Here is a 20,876-nt window from a genome sequence, read left to right on the forward strand (position 1 = left end):
AATGGAATATTATGCAGCCATCAAAAGGAATGAAATCTTGCCGTTTGCAACGACGTGGATGGAACTGGAGGGTATTATGCTCAGCAGAATAAGTCAATCAGAGAAAGACATGTATCATATGATCTCACTGATATGAGGAATTCTTAATCCCAGGAAACAAACTGAGGGTTGCTGGAGTGGTGGGGGGTGGGAGGGATGGGGTGGCTGGATGCTAGACATTGGGGAGGGTGTGTGCTATGGTGAGCACCGTGAATTGTGTAAGACTCTTGAATCACAGACCTGTACCTGTGAAACAAATAATACATTATATGTTAAAAAAAAAAAAAAGAAGATAGTAGGAAGGGAAAAATGAAGGGGGGGGAATTGGAGGGGAGACGAACCATGAGAGACTATGCACTCTGGGAAACAAACTGAGGGTTCTAGAGGTGAGGGGGGTGGGGGATGGGTTAACCTGTTGATGGGTATTAAAGAGGGCACATACTGAATGGAGCACTGGGTGTTAAATGCAAACAATAAATCAAGGAACACCACATCAAAAACGAATGTTGTAATGTATGGTGATTAACATAACATAATAAAATAAAATAAATTAAAAAAAAATTTTAAAAACCATGAAGTCCAAGTCCCCACACTGAAGAAAAAGGAACACACTTAAAAAACAAAAAAACAAAAAAACAGTATAAGTTGGCATCACTCTAGTTTAAACTTCATCTTTTATGTTCTTACTCTTTTCTTTCCTTATTGACAGCCCTAAATAGTTTCCAAGAACAGGGTTTCTAGAATAATTTGGACCATAAAACCAGCAGTTTTGAAGGTAAAGGAAGGAACATTTCAAGGTAAATACAGTGAGCTCCCTGTTTCCTATTCTTCCAGCCTTTTAAGACAATGAGCCCGGGGTTCTAGGCCCAGCCACGTGCTTAACCCAATGTCCTATTTTTGTGTACTGAGCAGGACCACTCATTAACCGGCCTTCTCCTGACCTTGTATGGGGAAGGCTCTGAGGCTGACACTTCTCAGTTCCTTGTTCCTTGATGAAATTTCACCTCAGGCACTTCGTTAACTACTCTAAAGAATAACACATGAACAATGATCAGATATACTCAGAAAAAAAGCCAAATATAATATGCTCTAAATAATGTTGGACTATTGATGTCAACATTACCCTGAATTTGCTGAGCTCACAGTGAGTGCTTACGATACTTTCTCCACTGTCTTCTATGCATTATTCATACTTTATCAAGCATCAAGGCAGTGCTAGCTATGAGCAGACCTTTACAGGGAATTATGTGGCAGCCATGTAAGGAACTGACACAATTATAGCATGAAAAATATTTGATAACTCAGTTAATGGCTAATAAAGGAAAGCATAGATAAACAAATAAATCATATTACATTGAAAGATGAGCTTTTAAACGACCATTTTTCATTAGTTTTCTTTCACATCAGGGCTTATCATAAATTTAATGGGAAAAAAAAGGGAGGGAAAAAAAAGAAGCCCAGTGACCATCACCAACTTAGTGGATGCCTAATAATGAGAAAAAAATTATCAAAAGCAGTAGGCCACTGTTCCTTCCCCTGTGTCTAAGTGTCCAGTAAAAATAGTTTAAGTATGGACATTCTATACTCCCATTTGTTCTGCCCAAAAGCATGGAGTCATTCTTTAACTTTTCCTCTCAGGCCAGATCCAGTTCATCAAGAGATTCTGTTGGGTCCATCTTTAGAATATACCCGTAATGTGGATATAATATGGATATATTGTGGATATAAATATGCTATATCCATGTATGGTTACATATGCATAGATATGTGTGGATATAATGTGGTTATATTCTGAAGCTGGATTCCTATTTAATATAATTGACTGCCTTTGTAAAAACATTATTCTGAGAAATGGTCCACAGGCTTCACCAGATGGCCCAAGAGATCGACAACACAAAACATTTTAAGATCCTCTGATTTAGAAGATCTGGAGTCAGTCTCTATCTTGGACCCTACAGAAAGCTAATGTTCAGACAATAATGATCACCACCCCAACTGTGAAGGAAGGCCTTTGTTTTATTAGGATAGGAGTCTTACATTTTAATTCAAATAATCTCATTATCTATTTCACCTCTTCCCTAAGACTTTCTTTCTTTGCTCTACATTCTTAAATATTCTTAAAATCATTTCTCATTCTGGATGTTTTCTGGCATACTATTCATTTTTAATATAGTTATGACCCTAATCTCAGAACATGCCTAAGAACCTGGAACAAACTTTGAATCCAATGCAACTACTTACATAAAAGGAAAGTAGACATACAATACCAAGCAGAGAAGACTACCCATAGGTCCCTAATGCTCATAGCTCTAAAGTTGGAAAGAAAATTAAAGTGATTTTGTATATTTTTTGCAGGGTGCCAGTCACCAGATTTACTTTGTGTGTGTGTGTGAGAGAGAGAGAGAGAACCTTCTGCAAGGGGTGCCTGACCACTCACTGTAGCTACATAGAACACTGTTAGCATTCCTTACCAGACATGAACTTCCCATGGCCCTTCAATATTCAAAGAAGCCTGAAATTTCCTTCAGAAATTTTTGTAAGGCTACAAAGACCAGGGCCTGTTTTCTGCGTGTGTGTGTGTATGTGTGTTTTCTGTTAACCTTTTTCAGTCCTAGCTTGTTTTTCCACAAAAGCTCATTTCTCTCATCCCCGCCATCCTTTTTAATTCTGATGGTATATTTTTTGCAGCTTGCTTCCTTACAATTGCTTAAGTGGTCTATCAGTTCAATCTCTTCAGTTTAAATTCTATTGGTAACATGTATTTTCTACATTTAACTCTTTCCCATATTTTTTGAGCAGCATTCAGCAGGATGTGTGTTTACGTGTGTACATTTGTATGTATGAGCTATAAGTGACTAAGATCTCTGAATAACCTAGGAATCACACACAGTTTAGATGCTACATCTTAGAAAATCCTTTCTTGGTACCCTACAGTGTGTGAGCAGGAAGACTGGTGCTTTATCTTTTCTTTTTTTTTTTTTTTTTTAAAGATTTCATTTTATTTATTTGACAGAGAGAGACATAGCGAGAGAGGGAACACAAGCAGGGGGAGTGGGAGAGGGAGAAGCAGGCTCCCCGCAGAGCAGGGAGCCTGATGTGGGACTCGATCCCAGGACCCTGGGATCATGACCTGAGCCGAAGGCAGTCGCTTAACCAACTGAGCCACCCAGGCGACCTGCTTTATCTTTTCTATCAAGTTTCGGTACCACTAGGTAGCTTTGATTTTAAGTAGCTCCAATTTAGGCATGCATAGATGTGACATATGTTAATGGAACAAATTAAATGGAAAATTTAAGTAGAGGCTGTGGCCACATCTATGATGAAGATGGCCAAAATTTTTCATTCTAACCTTTTGTGTTCAGTTAATGTCGAACTCTATAAAAAGCTCTAACTTGAAGAAAGATCTTCCTTGTCCTTTTCTTGGCTAAAGATGATGACATTTTGAAAAAAATTGATAAAAATTAGTTCAGCAAGTATTATAACTGAAAAGAAGCAAAAGCCGATCTTCTGATAGTAAACTCAAGAGCCGGTCAAATGTCAACTGACCAAAACGGCTGAAAATCAAATGTCAGAATTGGTAGCCCTTGCTGAGAACATGGCACAGGAACAGGACTCTTAGGAGTGACTGTGGACATTCTGGGTACAAGAAAGTGCTCTCCAGAAATCAGAGAAGTAGATGTGCATTTCTCCTTCTGCAAAGGAGAGACTTACTCAAAAACCACATACCTCTGGGCCCCTTGCTTTCCTCCTTAGAATGGACCATCTTCAGGGCCCATCAATATGGCAAGCTCCCTGTCATCAAGAGTGTGTGCTGCAGACTCTGAACACCTAACACCCGTACCAAACACACACACACACACACACACACACACACACACACACACACACAGGTCTCCACCCCCACCCCACAGCCAGCATATGCTCTTGTTACTAACTAGATGCAACTTGTTAACTTGTCCATGGACTGTTTTTCTTATTTTTCTCTGAGGACATTTAGTGTCTTTGGCTCTTGTGTAGTTCAAGTTCAGACTTTCCTTGCTGGACCCCAAACCCATTTGTTAATTCAAGGCTGAACAGCTCTCTTTGCAGGTCCTCTCCAAAGTCAACTCTGTTTTTCTATCTCTCATTTCTTGATTCCCTTGATTCTCCCTAAACCAATTTTAATCAAGTTTCCCTGCCCTAATTTTTTTTAATAATATCTCAAATAGTAACACTCTGTGGCAAATCTGGCAGAGTAATCTAGTTTGTCCTAGGATAATTCTTTGCTCTTCTTATTTCTACCTTAAAAAAAGCAAAACAAAACAAAAGTCATGTTAAAATCAATTGGTTCTGAAAAGGATATTAATCTCTTTCTTCTAGAGCCACATTTTCACTTTCCCTATATCTTATTTTGGTTTTACATTTTTTGTAAAAAAGACCAAATACAGATTTCTCAGCTTCATTCTCTTTAAAGCCCAATTAAATTACTGTTATTTTTCTCATACCTAAAGAGTGTTACATTTAACTCACCTAGAATAAGGGCCAATGTGTTCATCAGGCTGCACTACATACATTCTTAGAAGTTGAAACTGCGCTTACGGTTTTGAAAACTAGTCACAGTGCACTTAAAAAACTCATCAAAGCTGCTTATAATTTGAATTTTACCACATAATTTATCTTCATTGTGAATACTAATATTAATACACTTGATTATTATAAAGCAAGGCCCAGCTGTACTTAATTTATAAGTACTTTGTGACACTAAAGATAAAGGCATCACTTCCTACTTCGACTCTGCTCTGCTCACTTTATAAGCTAAGGATTCCCAAACATTTTGGTCTCAGGATTTCCTAAAATTCTGAAAAATTATGGAGGATCCCAAAGACCTTTTCTTAAAACTCAAAAAATTTAAGAACATTTATTTATTAATAGCTTAAAATAACAATAAACCCATCACATGCTAACACAAACAACATACTTTATGAAATGTCCCTATATTTTCCAAAAGAAAAAAATTAGTAAGAAGATGAGCACTGTTTTACATTTTTTGCAAATTTCTTAATTTCTTTAATGTCTGTTAATAAAAGACAGCTGGAACCTCATATCTGCTTCTGAATTTATCTGTTAAATTAATAAATTAATTAAAATTATTATTAGCTCATTAAAATCAATTTTAAAAATCTGTGAAACCCTTCATGTTGCTTATGGAAAATTCTACCGCACATTAGTGAGAGAATAAGAGTAGAAAAGACAAATAACATTACAAAAGCATAGGTTTGACCATGAGGACCTCCTCCCTTGGGAGAGCCCCCAGACCACACTTTGAAATCTGCTGCTTTTTGTTCTAATTAGAAGTAAAGGCTAAATAGAGTAGGGAGAGGTAGTCGAGACTGTCATTACAGAACAGCTTACTGTAGCTAACTGAGAGAAGACAAAGTTTTGTTAGGGATGGAACAAATTCCATTAACTGGCAGAGTCATGCTGAGATATTTTTCTTGGTCTCAGTTATAAACAGGGTTGGAAGACTTATTTGATGTAAGGGATAGGTGGTATGGGGTGGTGGAATGCTCTAGGAAGTTTAAGTCTGTCCTTTCTTGTTTCTCTGCATTTCTGTGAGGAATGATCACCACCTTCTACTGGCAAAGGCTATCCTGTCTGAAAGAGTTCCATTTTACCAGATCATAGTAATAGGTTATTTTCTTAAGGATATGATTATACTTGTCTCTCAGCGCCAAGCACCACTCTGCCCCTTTGTTCCAGACCATAGTGGGGAGAAATACTTCTCTTGCATAGTAAACACAAAAATCAAAGTAACAACACAAAGTGAAGCAAGCGAGCAACACACTGACACAGAAAGCCCTTTTATAACCTTCTTGTAGAAGAGAAAACTCTGGAGCATCATTAAGTTTCATTAATTTCCATTCAACAAATTCCAACTTGACATCATAATTTTCTATTGCCTTATTTCTCCAGTTGCTGCTTTGTTTTTCACTATGGAAACAGAAAACACCTAAATAAGCCTACCCGCAACAGAAATCAGATGTTTTCCTGCGAAGATGTACCATGGCCTTTCCCTCACCCTTTGATCTTTCTCCTTGTAGGCTTCTGATTTCACGGAGGACAATGCCAGTGGGGAGAGTGATACTTTCCAAATTTGGAGATGAAGGGAGGGCTCCAGTTGTAAAGTGGGTCCTACTTTGGGTAAATGGGTACAGCTCTTTCCACAGCTACTCAAAAGTCATAGGAAACGTAGGACTTGCCCTACAAAGTCCACTCGCTGGGCCTGGTTTTTTAATAATGTATTTAGAAATGAGTTTCTCCACTGACACAATGATTACACAGACAAATTTTTTCCTATAGTCCTCATAAAATGAGGAGCAGTAGTTACTTAAAATTTTTAATTATTAAAATCATGTGTGTGTGTGTGTATGTGTGGGCATGTGGTGTGTGTGGAAAAAAAAAAAAAAAGAGAGAGAAAGAGAAGAAAGAAGGTTGATTTTGTTGCCAGGATTAAGAAGCTATGTCAAAAAAGATTGACTGGACTAACTTACCAAGGCCATATATGGCTTGAGCTAAGAAAAGCCAATCTTTTGTTGAATCACCTAATGTAATAAATTGCATTTGGAGGGCTTCAGATTTCTGTACAAACTTTTCAACCAGATCTAATTGGAAGTGCTACTCACATAGCCAGGGGCATTCTGAAAAAGACAGCACAGTGGATTAACACCATTTTTAAAAGTCAGGAAGTCTTTTCTCCTCATTATCTTCAACTGCCAAACATTATAAAGAAGGTCTCCATCTCTCTCTTTCTCCCTTGATCCTATAGTCTTCCTCCCTCTTTCTACCCTTCCCTCCCTCCCCACTTCCCCTCTCCATCTTTCTCCATCCCTGCCAGTCCTCCACCCCACCCAAGCCATGAGTGAGTGCTGGATTGGAAGCAGGATATAGTAAATGTCTTATCAATCAGCTGTGTCCTAGATATTGTTGATGAAGGAAGCAGGGATTTGAGAACTAAACTGGGTCCCAGTTGAATAATAAAATGTTCAAATATGTGTTTGAAGCTTTTGTTAAACTAGATAGTTAGAGGGAAGGATTACAATATATACGATTGCAAAGACATCTTTTCATCCTTTTTCCTAACCTACGAACTTTTCTTATGTAGCAACACTGGATTTGCCAATCTATCTCACTAATCTGAATAATTAACCAGGTAGACATACCACACTCAAAATGACCACCTTAGAAAGAGATATTTAAATGAGAGACAGCAAAAACTTCTCCAAACCTTCTTCTTATTCTCCCTCATTCCCACCCACCACTACATTGTCTCCAGATACTGCAGTGGATCCAACAAGTGTCTTATGATAATAAGAGCCAGGGTAAGACATCAGCAGTTTCAAGTTAGCAAAGTAAAGTTTGAAAATGAGAAGTAATACATAAAAGTGAAAGTCTGTCTTCCAGCGTTTTGTGTTTTCTCTTCACAATATTTGCATTGTGTGCAGAGGATTTGCAACATAGAAACCTGAATATTTTGATTAATCACAGAAAATATAAGAGATGGCAGAGCTTGCCAGAGGAAAACTGAATACATGAAACATTCAAAATGTGTGGCCAAAAACCCCAAATATTGATGTATCCTCAATATTCTTAGCACGTATAGATTTTGAATGAACATTTTATTTTCTTGTCAGTGATTCAGAATTTCCACTGCTTCTGTTGAGCAATGAGGGAAAATCATGCCAACTGGGAGAAAGCTTTATTTTAAGGTTGAAGGCATGAAATAAGCACAAGAAGACAATTGTACACCTGTTTTCAAGAGTAAAAAGGCATCTCAAATCTGCTTTGCTTTTGAAAATTTGGCCAAGGAGTGTATTTCAAAGGCCCAATAGCCCATAACATTATTCCCAGGGCTCTATGCTCTCTGCCTAATTGGGAGTCTACACATTTGCATAAGCATGATACTTCATGATTAATGCATAAGACCCAGCATGGAGCCCAGTATCAATCCGTCTGTGGAGGCTTTTCCCCCCACTGAAAACAATCATTGTTCCTAAAATATAATCCATCAAATTTGTAGATATGACTGCATTGTAGAATATCAGGCTACTTAAATGCCATGACAAAACCTTTACAGAATTGTAAACCTCCTCTGTGTAAGAAAGATGTTTTATTTTAAGATGCCCATGGCACAGCTGCCTTGGGACCATCATTGTTGCCAGAAAAGGTGTATTTGCAAAATGAAGTGTCAAGCCCACAGATTTTTTCCTGTTTGGCCCAGGCACCGAATATAAAGGGAAGACTATTAAAACAAACACCTTATGATTACTTTTGGATTGCAAAATAAACGATAGTTCGTCCCCTTGGTAGCTTCAAACACTAACCAACAGCAGTGATGACTTCTAGTGTGAGGACTCCACGACGATGAGGGGAAACTTAGTCAACAATGCTAGAAGGCATTGCAGTTGAAGAATGAAGTCAATTCTCTATGAGATGGACTGCCCCCCAGTTAGGGAGTACAACTCTCAGGGTGCACCCAGGTATTCCAAATGGTGTTGCCTCTACCTTCCCTGCAGTCTGGGTTGCTTAATTAAGCAGGAATCCATTCCCACAGGAGGAAGTGGGAACGTGAAGTTCGCCAACAGATCCCAATGGGCTATGGGAACCAATGTAAAAGAACTTTTGAGAGACTTCTTTCTAAAAACATCTGAGATGGAGTTTCTTAATTACTAAAAATTAATATAGGATTATGAGAAAAAATAAACCATTTAGAATTCTATGAAATAAAGAGAAACAGTCTGACATCTCCCTCTTTTTCCAGGCAACTTCCCAACAATGATCTCTTGAATGAAGTATATATTCTTCTAGATGTTTTATTTTATAGGCACATGAATGTGTTTGTGTGTATGTCTGTCTTAGTGTGTGTGTGTGTGTGTATCTTTACAAACTTTGGAATAACACTGTACTTGCATACTTAATGTGACTTGTTTTTCTGTTTTCACAATAGTTCACGAACTTTCCCGAAAAGTACATTCATGCTTATCTCATTCTCTTTAATAATTTCATGGTATCATGTTGTATGGATTACCAACACACAAAGATTCTCCTAACATCAAGTTTGTTTTTTTAAATCACTACAAGCAATGCCACATTTTAGATAGCAGATATCTTACAGGCAAAGACCATCTTGGTCACTGCTGTATCCCTGGTATTGAACACAGAGAACAGCACATAGTAAATGTTCAATAAGTATGTGCTTAATATATAAATGAAATATTCAGGGAAATCTCTAGTCTTCCTTTAGAGGATATATGAATTTAAAGTTTGTATTGAAACTGCCTATTTACCTCCAAAAAGATGATACCATTTTATACTTACACCAAGTGTATTGTCACTGCATTCTATTTTACTAACAATGGGATTATAGACTTGTTTCACTTTTCCTGATGTGATTTAATAAGAAAGTGTGTTTCATTATTTTCAATCACATTTCACTAATTTTGAAGAATGTTAGGACTATTCCTAAGGTTATTAACCACATATTTTCCCCTCTGACTATTTGTTCATATCCTTTGACCATTTTTCTATTGGATCATTTGTTAATCTTTTTCACATTGATTTTGACGTGCTCTTCTGTCTGTTGAAAGATTCAATCCTTTTGCTTGATACATTTTATAAATATTTTTTGCTCTGTGAAAAAAAAAATTGTCATTTGATTCTATTCATCCATCCATCCATCCATCCCTCCATCTTACCTAACAGAAATTTTTTAATATTTATGTTCAAAATCTATCAGTTATTTTCCTTTATAGTTGCTGGGTTTATTCTTAAAAGAGCTTTCTTCACTTAAAGTATAAAAATGAATTTACTCATGTGCTCTTTTAATATTTATAATTTTAACTTCTACATTTTTTTAACTAATTTGGAATTTATTTGGTTAAAATGAGAGAAGGAGGGATCTGGATTTATTTAAATTTGTGTCATACAAGTAGCTAATTATCCTATTACTGTATGTTAAGAAGTGTATATTTTCAAAGATTTGAAAGGTCAACTGCATCATAGGCAAATTCTCCTAGGTACATGAGTTTATTTTGGACTTCCTGCTCTGGTTCATGGTCAGCCGGTTTATTCCTGCATCAGTGCCATACTGTTTTAATTACTGTTGCATTCATGGTACATTTTATTCTTGGATATAGTTAGACCACCCACATTACTTTTCTTTTTTGTTCTCAGTATTCACCCAAATTTGTATTTTAGAATTATTTTGTCCGAATCAAAAAATGAAAAATAAAATCAAACATTTCGGTATTTTGATGAGAATGTACGTATGGTTTTAGCAGATTAATTTACAAAGGATTGATATCTTTGCAATGTGAAGCTTGCCAACCAAAAAATAAGATACGTCTTTTCATGTCTTCAGTCTGCTTTCTAGCCCTGGTCGGTGTTCTAAAGTTCTCTTCATGCAGGTTTGCACATTTTCAAAAGCTTTTCTCTGGCTTTATTTTTCTCCTTTCTTTTGTGACAGAGATATTTTCTTTCATATCAGTTATTGTTTTTAAAAGAAAAAGCTAATTATTTTGTAACCAGGCACTTTATTAAATATTCATATTGTGTCTAATAGCTTTTCAGCTGATTCTTTGGGGCTATATAAGTACATTACCATAAGAAACAAATTTGTCTCCCTCTTTGGAAAATTTACACCTGTTATTTCATTCCCTTGTCCTCCTTTGACATATTGATATGATAAATGACTTTGAGATGAGCCCCAGTTACTCATGATTTATTACTTACAAAAGTATTCATTAAGTTCTGTTTTTATTTTAATATTTTATATAACATTTTATTTAGAAGTTTTGCACTGACATTCATTAATAAAACCAGTTTGACATTTCCTTTTTATGCTGTGTTTGTCAAATTATGGGATCAATTTGAGCAGGTTTTATAAAAACAACTCAAATGCTTACCTTCTGTATCCATCAGATTCCAATAAGAAGCACAGAAAGCATTCAGGATATGTCAAGCAGAGAGGGAGTTAAAATAGGAAATTCAGTCTCAAGACGTTTGGTAGGGCTGGAAGAGCAAGATCTCACCCTGAGATCAGGACCTACAGGAAGCAGCTGCAGGCCCAGAAGAACCATCCACATAGTGGTTGTGGCCACTGCTGCCTTTGAACCCCCCACCCGCATCACTGCTACTCTGGAGCCCGCTCACACCAGCCCTGGACCTACCACCACTGCCAGAAGGAGAACTTGGCTTCTCCATTCCTCTCCCTTCCTAATCTTACATTAGTGCCTCCAATTGGCAGAATTAACCGGAACCCTGCTAGCAAAAGCCCTGCTTCCAGATCCTCGAAATACAGAAGAGAATACAGATGGTCAGAAAAGAGGCTGGATACCAATAAATAATAGCTGGCACACCCTTTTCTCAATTTTCTGGGACTGTGTAGATAACATTGGATATTATCTATTTCTTGAAGGTTTGAAAAAATCAACTGTGAAACCATTTGGACTGGTGCTTTTGTAGGAAATTTGATATTCTTAATTCGCTTCCATAGAGGGATTTTTTTCCTGCCTCTTTTCATGATAAATTTAGTAAATTACATTTTCTTACAAAATCATCCATTTCAGTAGGTTTTCACACTTATTTGCATGGATTTATGCCTTATAATTTATGTTGTGTTTTTCTGCATCAGGGGTTATTTGTCCTTCCTTGTTTTTTTATAGTAGACAGATGAACGCCCTGTCTCTCTGCCGCCATGCCCTAAGCCCCAGAATTTTTTAATATGTTATGGTACATGCAGATAGGATAAAGCTAGAGACCTTGAGAAGGGGAGTTTTTCTTGGATTATCCTGGTGGACACAATCAAAGCACAGAAACCCTTAAAAGTAGATAACTTTCTCTGACTGGAGTCAGAAAATATGGCAGAAGGAATGTGGCAGGAAGAACATGAGCGAGATTAGAAGTGTGAGAAGGATTTGACGCACAGCTGCTGGTTTGAAGGAGTTGAGAGAGGCTCCCCGCTGGAAGCCAGCAAGGAAACAGTAACTTCAGCCCTACAACCACAAGGAGGTTAATTTTGCCAATGCTTAAATGAGCTTGGAAGCAGGCTCTTCCCCAGAGCCTCAGAATGAGAGCCCAGGTTGACTGACACCTTCATTTCATCCTTTTGAGCCCTGGGCCAGAGGAACCAGATGATCATCTAAGCCCACCTATACTTCTGACCTACAGAACTGTGGGATAATAAGTTTGTGTTGTTTTAAAACACTTTGTGGTAATTTGGGGCACCTGCGTGGCTCAGACGGTTAAGCGTCTACCTTTGGCTCAGGTCATGATCCCAGGGTCCTGGGATCAAGCCCTGCATCAGGCTCCTTGCTCAGCAGGGGGTCTGCTTCTCCCTCTCCCTCTGCTGCTTCTCTCTCTCTCTCTCTGTCAAATAAATAAATCTAAAAGCAAAAAACAAAAAAGCCAGTTTGTGGTAATTTGAAAAAACAGCAATCGAAAACAGATACATTTTTAATTGTATATATATTTGTGTTTCTTCTATTTTGTTTCTTGATTACTTTAGACAGCTTTATCTAGTTTATGGTTTGGTTTTGATTTTTCAAAGATGCAACTCTGATATTTATTCATTGATTTTGCCACTATTTTTTCCAGCTCAATAATTTCTGAGATATTGTTTCAAACTTTGCTTTGCATACAAATAGAATCATATCCTATGTATCTTGCCATGATTTGCTTTGTTCCCCTCAAAGTTATGTTCCTGAGATTTTTCCATGTTCTTATACTAGAGGCAGTTTCTTCCTTTACACAGGTTTCTAGCATTCATGGAATGCATCCACAAAGAATTCATTCATTCTATACCCAAGTGGTATTTGGGTATTTCCAGTGTTTGTGTGCCCGTTTGTTTTTACTTCTGGAAAACGTACTGCTACAAACATTCTCATACTATGTCCTGGGGCTCACATACATCATTTTCTCTAGGGCGTATCAAGGAAGCAGGGTAGCTGGGATTATTTATGAGATAATACCAACTGTTTTCCAAGATGGCTGTACAAATTTATATTTCCCCCAGCAATGTCAAAGAGTTCTGATTGCTGTAAACCTTTGCCAACACTATCTATAAGGTGTCTTTTGATAAACAGAAGTCCCTGGTTTTACTTGAGTCAAATTTATCCAAGTTTTCCCTTTATGTTGTACCCTTTTTTTATGTCTTGTTTAAGAACTCCTTCTTTACCTAAGATATTAGAATTTTTTTCTTTTTAAAATGTAATAAATTTATCATTATATATGTAGGTCTTAAATCCACTTGAAATTTATTTTGGCATAAGCATAAGGCTGGAGTCCAGTTTCTTTCTTTTTCCATGTCTAACCAATTACCCTAGCACAATTCAAAAGTCCATACCAGCAGAGATCGAAAAGTCCATTCCTCATTACTGACCTGCAGTCCAACTCTGTCATAAATCAAGTTTCATTATATAAGTTGATATGTTTAGGGATCATCTACTATATTATACTTGTATATTTCTTCCTCCTGTGCCAGTGTCACATCGTCACAATTATTCTAGAAAATTGTAGCTCTGGAAGGCAAGTCTCTTCCATCTTGCTCTTCAGGAGCCTTTGGCTATTATTTACCCTTTGTGCTTTGGTATAAATTTTAAATTCCTTGTCAAGTTCCATATATAAATGAGTGTGCACACACATATGTGTGCACAAACCCATTCATGCAAACTTCAAATTTTTAGTAGAATAACATTAAATCTATGGATCAGATTGATTATTTATCCTTGAGGGAGATTTCCACTTTCTGAATTTAAAACCAAGGATTTTTTTTTTTTTTTTTTTTTTTTTTGTAGGGGAAGGGGCTTGAAATTCAATAATCTTTCCCAGGATGTGTGTTTGCGTGTTTTTTGACAACAGTTTTTCCTGGTATAGGGTAACACATTTTTGATGTATAGGATTTTATTTCCTTTCATTTCAAGGGAGTTTTCTATCACATCTTTGAAAATAGACCATTTTCTTCCTACATTATTCTCTACTTCAGGGAACACCAATTATTGACACATATAACCTCCATTTTCTGGCTCCATATGTATTATAGCCTCTTTTGATATCATTTCTTTATCTTCTCTCCTCTATTTCATCTCATTTTCCTAGGAATTTTCCCATGTTACTGATTTGATTGGTACCCATGTTGATTCTATACTGCTCTATTTCTAATTTATAAATTAATCCAGTAATGTAGCTATTTTTACTCAAGGCCTTTTTTTTTTAATTGGCTTAGCAATATCCTCTTCTAATTTACACTATCTTCCAAATTGTTCATCTTTTTACTCTTCTCCCTCGTGTATTTAATCACCTTAAATTTGACAGTTCCCAGCATTTGCTGTGGAAAATTTTCTTGTTTTCTGTAACACATGTTCTTCTGGGATGGTCACTTTACCTGCAATAATTATATATTTTCTCTTTTCTCTAGGCTTTTTAAAAAGATTTTATTTATTTATTTGAGAGACAGCATGAGCAGCGGGGTGGGGGCGGAGAAGGGGAGGGGAGGAAGGGCAGAGGGAGAAGCAGACTCCCTGCTGAGTGGGGAGCCCAACATGGGGCTGATCCCAGGACCCTGGTGATCATGACCTGAGCCCTGGGCGGCAGGAAGACCCTTAACCAACTGAGCCACCCAGGTGCCCCGGCTTTTTCTTTTTTTTTATAGTTGCATGTTTCTTTCACCATGCACATATTTATTCAAACCTTCCATAATAGCTGTTGTTGTGCTTCCCCAACACCTCTTACCCTGCTTTTGACATGTGTAGTGCTCTGCTCTGGGAGGGGGCTGTGATTATTTTAGACCAGTTAGAGCTTTCCCATTTCATCTGTCAGAGTTATTGGTCACAGGCATATGTCCGGCAATTGACATTGAACCCAATATGTGCCAATTAGTTCTGAGAAAAATGTTTCCTGGAGGTTTCATATCTAGAATGTTTCTCATAATTCTGAGAAAGCTACTAGTCCACAGCCATCTCCTTTCTTCTAAAGAATTGTGTGTATGTGAAGTCTGGAATTACTGCAGCCATTTTGCTGCTATGAGGGAAGATTTATGGCTGACACTCTAAAAGCAAAGCTGTCTTAGATGACAGAGTGGAACCCCAAAATCAAATCCAGAAACCTAGCCCATCATCTCTGGAGTTTTCAGCTAATAAGTCAATAATTATTTTGATTGTTTTAGTCTGTTAGAAATAGGGTTTCTGCCATTTACAACACAAAGTGTCCAAACTGATGTAATTGGTCCTTGTAGGGATGTGGGTAAATTGTCTTCACGGCGATCCCCACCTTCTCTTGGTCCTGTCTATATGCTGCTATTATCGGTTAAACTCAAGGGCTCTAAATGATGGTTTGTGTCCTATACTCTACTTTGTATTGTGTTTTTTAAAAATTCTGTATATGTGCATGCATGTTTTTATTGAACATTATATATCCTGTATGAAAATGTGTACAGTCTTGAGATAATATCATTTGTCATCTTCCCCACTCAGCTAGAGAAAAAACAAAATGCCTTCATCTAATCCACAACTGAGCTGAGTTGAGACTGGATTTCAGTTTTAGTAAGCTTCAATTTACCTCTCTTCCCTCTGCCCCCACCGTCCTGGAGTATAGCCTCCTAGAGATCCTGACTGAAAGCCTGGCATTAGGGCCCTTCTTCAACATATCCTGAACCCTATTTTCTTTCCTCTCCTTGAGGCTATCAAGCTGCCAACAACTCCACATTATTTTTCAGCACATTTTTGTTTTGCTTCTTAAGTTCTAACCCTGAGCAGCTTGAGAATTTAGCATGTTCCTGGGGCGCCTGGGTAGCTCCGTCAGTTAAGCATCCAACTCTTGGTTTCTGCTCAGGTCATGATCTCAGGGTCAGGAAATCTGGCCCTGAGTCAAGCTCCATGCTCAGTGGGGAGTCTGCTTGAGATTCTCTTTCTCTCCCTCTACCTCTTCCCCTCCCCCTGCTCATGCTCTCTCAAATAAATAAATCTTTTTTTTTTTTCCTTTAAGAATTTAGCATGTTCCACAAACAGACAAAAACCTGAGAGTCAGGCTTACTTCTTTGTGCTTTTCTTTACTTCAGGAACTTGGACCTTCAGGTCCTGGCTGCTTTGACAGCCCTGAAATCTGAATTTGTCTCTCTAGCCCCATATGATTGCCAAAGCTTCACCAGCTCCTATGTCTCTTAGTAAGAGCTACCCCAGATTCTCAAGCACAAAACTCACACCAAGAATCAGCTAACTTCCAGAAGAGACAAATGAAGCACAAGATGATATTCCCTTCTCTCTGTAATCATGGTCCCTCAAATACTGGCTGGTTCTCGCTTCCTCCTTCAAACAATTGTTTATTATATTATATCTGATTTTCTAGTTATTCTCAGTGGGAATGTTTGGTTGATGCCAGCTACTCTGTCACATCCAGAAGTGCAAGTCCGAACTCTGAACTTCTCAGAACCTCTACTTTTTTGCCTCATTTATTTTTCTAGGCTTATCTCCCACTACTCTTGGCTTCAGCAGTGCATCTACAAATTGTAGAACACGTAATTGTACAAGTTTAGAACTAAAAGAAAAGATTATCTGACTCGAGTGTCTTATTTTCCAAATGAGGAAACTGAGACCCCAAAAGATTATGTGTCTTATCTCAGACCACATAGCACAGCTGGAACTCCAGCCCAAGGACACTTGTCCCTCTACAGGAGCTAGCAGAGCAAGGTAAAGAGCAAAGCAGAACTGAGAATGGCAAGCTTATCTTCATGCTTCACATCAAGAAGAAATATTTCAATTCCTTTCCCCAGTGAGTCAGATCTGTTGCTTTCTAACACACACCTCTACTGACACCACACTTGTCTTCTAGCATAAACTATGATTTTTCCCCAGTTATTAATTATAACTGTCATTCCTGAGCACAGAGCCAGAGGTAATCATCATGCTGAAAACTAAGCTGCTTTTTACACCAAGAATGAGGGAACCTGGGAAGACATCTATAAACCACCTTCCAACCTATTTTAGTCAAAGAAAACTGTATCTCTCATATTTGATAGCCAAGCCTGTAGGGATACCAGCAGGATGGTCATATAATTTATTGTCTAAATGGGATATTTTTGAGAGTGATAGAGGATGCTATTAATAATTACTCCAGAACAACAGGCATATACCTGTACCAACCTGGGCACCCTAGTCACCAGATAATTAATCTCTGACTTGAAAAACCAGTTCTTTTCTTTTTTTCTTTTTTAAGATTTTATTTATTTATTTACTTTAGAGAGGGGGAGAGAGAGAGAGAGAGTGGGTGGGGGGCAGCACAGGGAGATGGAGATAGAGAATCTCAAGATTCCCTGCTGAGCATGGAGCCCAACATGGGGCTCAATCTTACAACCCTGAGATCATGACCTGAGCTGAAATCAGGAGTTGCATGCTTAACCCACTGAGCCACCCAGGCGCCCCAAAACCAGTTCTTTTCCAACACTGGCTTCTAATAATTCCTTCAGGGTTCTAATCACTTTCATATGTGGAAAAGAAGAATGCATTGTCAGAGAATGCATTCCTTTAAATTAATAGACTTTATTTTTTAGAGACGTTTTATGTTATAGGAAAAAATGAGCAGAAAGTACACAGAGTTCCCATACACTCCCTGATCCTCCAATTTGTCTTCCCCTATTACTAACATCACACATCAGTGTGGTGCATTTATTATCATTGTTGAACCAATAAGGATACATTTTGAACTAAAGTCCAGAGTTGCCATTATAATTTATTGCTTGTGTTTGTACATTCTATGAGTTTTGATAAATGTATAATGTCATGCATCAAGCATTACAGTACCATATAGAATAGTTTCACTGACCTAAAAATCCCCTATATTCCATCTATTCCTCCTCCCTCCCTCCCTCCCCCTAAGCCCCTGGCAACCCCTGATGTCTTTACTGTCTCCATAGCTTTGCTTTTTCCAGAATGTCATATAGTTGAATCATATAGTACGTAGCCTTTTCAAACTGGCTTCATTCCAATCATTTGTTTTTAAAATTTTAAATCTTCGGTGTTAAGTGGAATCTCATCATAATGAAGAAAGTAGAGGGTATTTCAAATGAGATCATAGGATTTAAAGATTTCTGTGCAAAAACTTAGGGAGAGCAGAAGTATTTTATAAACAAAGAATAAAAATGTATATAAGAAAATAAATGAAATAAAAAGACAAGTCACAAATTAGAAGGTATTTATAATCCTCACATCTAAAAACAGATTATAATTCAGAATATATAAAACTTCCATGAATCAATAAGGAAAAGACAAGTAACCCAATAGAAAAAAAAATGGGCAAAGGTATTAGGAAATACACACAAAAAAGCACGACTTGTTGATAAAATATTTAAAATTTTTCAACTTCACTAAAAATCAAGGACATAAACGTTCAACAATGAAACACTATTTCATACCCATTAGGTTAACAGAATGAATAGCCTAGTGATACTATGAAAATAAGCACATTGGAATATGGAAATTTTGGTGAGAGTGAAAATTGGTACCACCATGTTGGTAAGCAATTTGGAATTCCCTTGGAAGGAGTATTGGTGCACATACCTTAAGACCCAGATATTACTCTTCTTACATATCTACCTTAAAGTCTCTCAAGTGTATGGAAAAGGAGACATATAAAGGGTGCTTACTGTAGCAACGTTTGTGACAGAAAAAAGCATAAGCACCCAAGTTGTCTCAATTAGGAAATGCAATGTGGCTTATTTATGCAATGAAATACTAAATAAGAGTATAAATGAATGAATTAAATCTTCACATCATGATGTTGAAATGAAAAAAAAAAACAAGTTGCCAATTAAAACACATGGCATAATGCCCCTGCTCCCAACACAGACTTACATACATAAGTTTTTAAACCCAAATAATATATTTATTATAGAAGACATTAAAGGTATAAATACATTTGGGAATAATATAATACAACTTCAGAATAATTCTGGAATAAGAAAAAAAAAGGAATGAAACCGAAAACCTTAGACATAAATATTCCATAATATTAATTGATGTATTTAAAGATGGAGACATGAAATGAATTTTGCAAAATATTAAGTTATTTAAATTGATGGTTGATATAGAGACATCTATTAAATTATTTTCTGTACATTATTTTTTGTTAATTTGGGATGTCTCATATTTAAAGGACTGTGAAAGGTCTAACCTCTTTTTCCCCTATACTCCCTGCTAGAGCTGCTAATTAAGGAAAAAATGCATTGTACAATGGAATACACAAAGAGAACACAGAATATTATTCGGAAAAAAAAAAAACACAGTCATGAGATTTCAAGTCCTAGCTCTTATACTTGCTGGACATGAAGCCCTCGAGCAAGTCACTCCACAGTTAACTTCCTCATCTATAAAATGGGGACATAATACTATTAATAATATTAATATCTACTTTAGAATGTTGGCAGAATCAAATAAAAAGATAAATGTGAAAACATTTTTAAAAAGTCAAACATAAACATTGATTTTCATTATTGCTATTGTAAGACAGAATTAAATTGCTGGGTTGCACCTTTTTATTTCTTCTGCCTGGATTCTGGTGTAGACGTTTATGATTGAAGAAGTGACAAAAATAAATAACAGAATAAAGAAAAATGAAATTAAAAAAGGGATATGTAATTCACAAACTATAAATATAACATGAATATATGTTACATATTTTATACATAATATCTAATATGGTATATGTAATATAATAGGTATATATATAATATAAATAAAAATTATCAAGGGCATATTTTATTTCTAAAGTTTCAGACAAGCTTAAGATTCTCTTACACTTGGGGCGCCTGGGTGGCTCAGTCGTTAAGCGTCTGCCTTCGGCTCAGGTCATGATCCCAGGGTCCTGGGATCGAGCCCCACATCGGGCTCCCTGCTCCTCGGGAAGCCTGCTTCTCCATCTCCCACTCCCCCTGCTTGTGTTCCCCCTCTCGCTGTGTCTCTCTCTGTCAAATAAATAAATAAAATCTTTAAAAAAAAAAAAAAGATTCTCTTACACTTACCCTGCAAAAATTGCCAAGTATTGTAAATATGTAACATACAAAAGTAACACACTTTTTTAGATCTTTGGAAAAGAAACACAAAACATTTTCTGTGTTTAACTTAGTTCTTTTTATTTTTTAATTTAAAATAGTACTGCAAAAATTTTATTTCCGAATTTTTTTCAGCTATGATTAGATTTTCCTTGTTTATACCTCACAATGCATGCCATGGTATAACATTTTGAAAATTCACATAAATACAAATTTAAAAAGTACAATAACCTAAAATTACAATTATGCCTTGCAGTACTTCAGATATAAGTTGTGGACCAAAATAAGAGTTGTAGTGGTAGAAATTAAAAAAAAAACGAAAATTCAGTTGATTCAACAAGGATCGTTGAGAGAGCAAGACATTAGCACCACGTTCACTTGCTTTTACCTCATATATTTTTCTTCACATCTCCCCTTCCACTGCTTCCTTTTGGCGCCCTCCAGGGCAACGACGTCAAAAAGTAGGCTTGTAGACTCCAGGGATTCCTATGATGATTCCCTGGGGTGTGGGAAGAAAATACTAGATTGTTCTATTTTTTGCCTAAAGCTAGAGAAAAGATTGAGTTCTACTTTTATGTAATATACAAATTTATTCTGTACCCTTTCTTGGTCTGCACATCAGATGTTCACACATCATGTCAGATTGGCAAAGGAATCTTGCAGAAAGAGTGAGAGTTCTACAACACGGAAGGGCTGGCGTTGCCTTACTGACATTTTTATTTACTTTCAACTTATCCCAAGCATCATAGTACTCAACAAGTGGATT

Source organism: Phoca vitulina, unplaced genomic scaffold (assembly GCF_004348235.1).
Source record: "Phoca vitulina isolate PV1807 unplaced genomic scaffold, GSC_HSeal_1.0 scaffold7, whole genome shotgun sequence".
NCBI classification, from domain to species: Eukaryota; Metazoa; Chordata; class Mammalia; order Carnivora; family Phocidae; genus Phoca; species Phoca vitulina.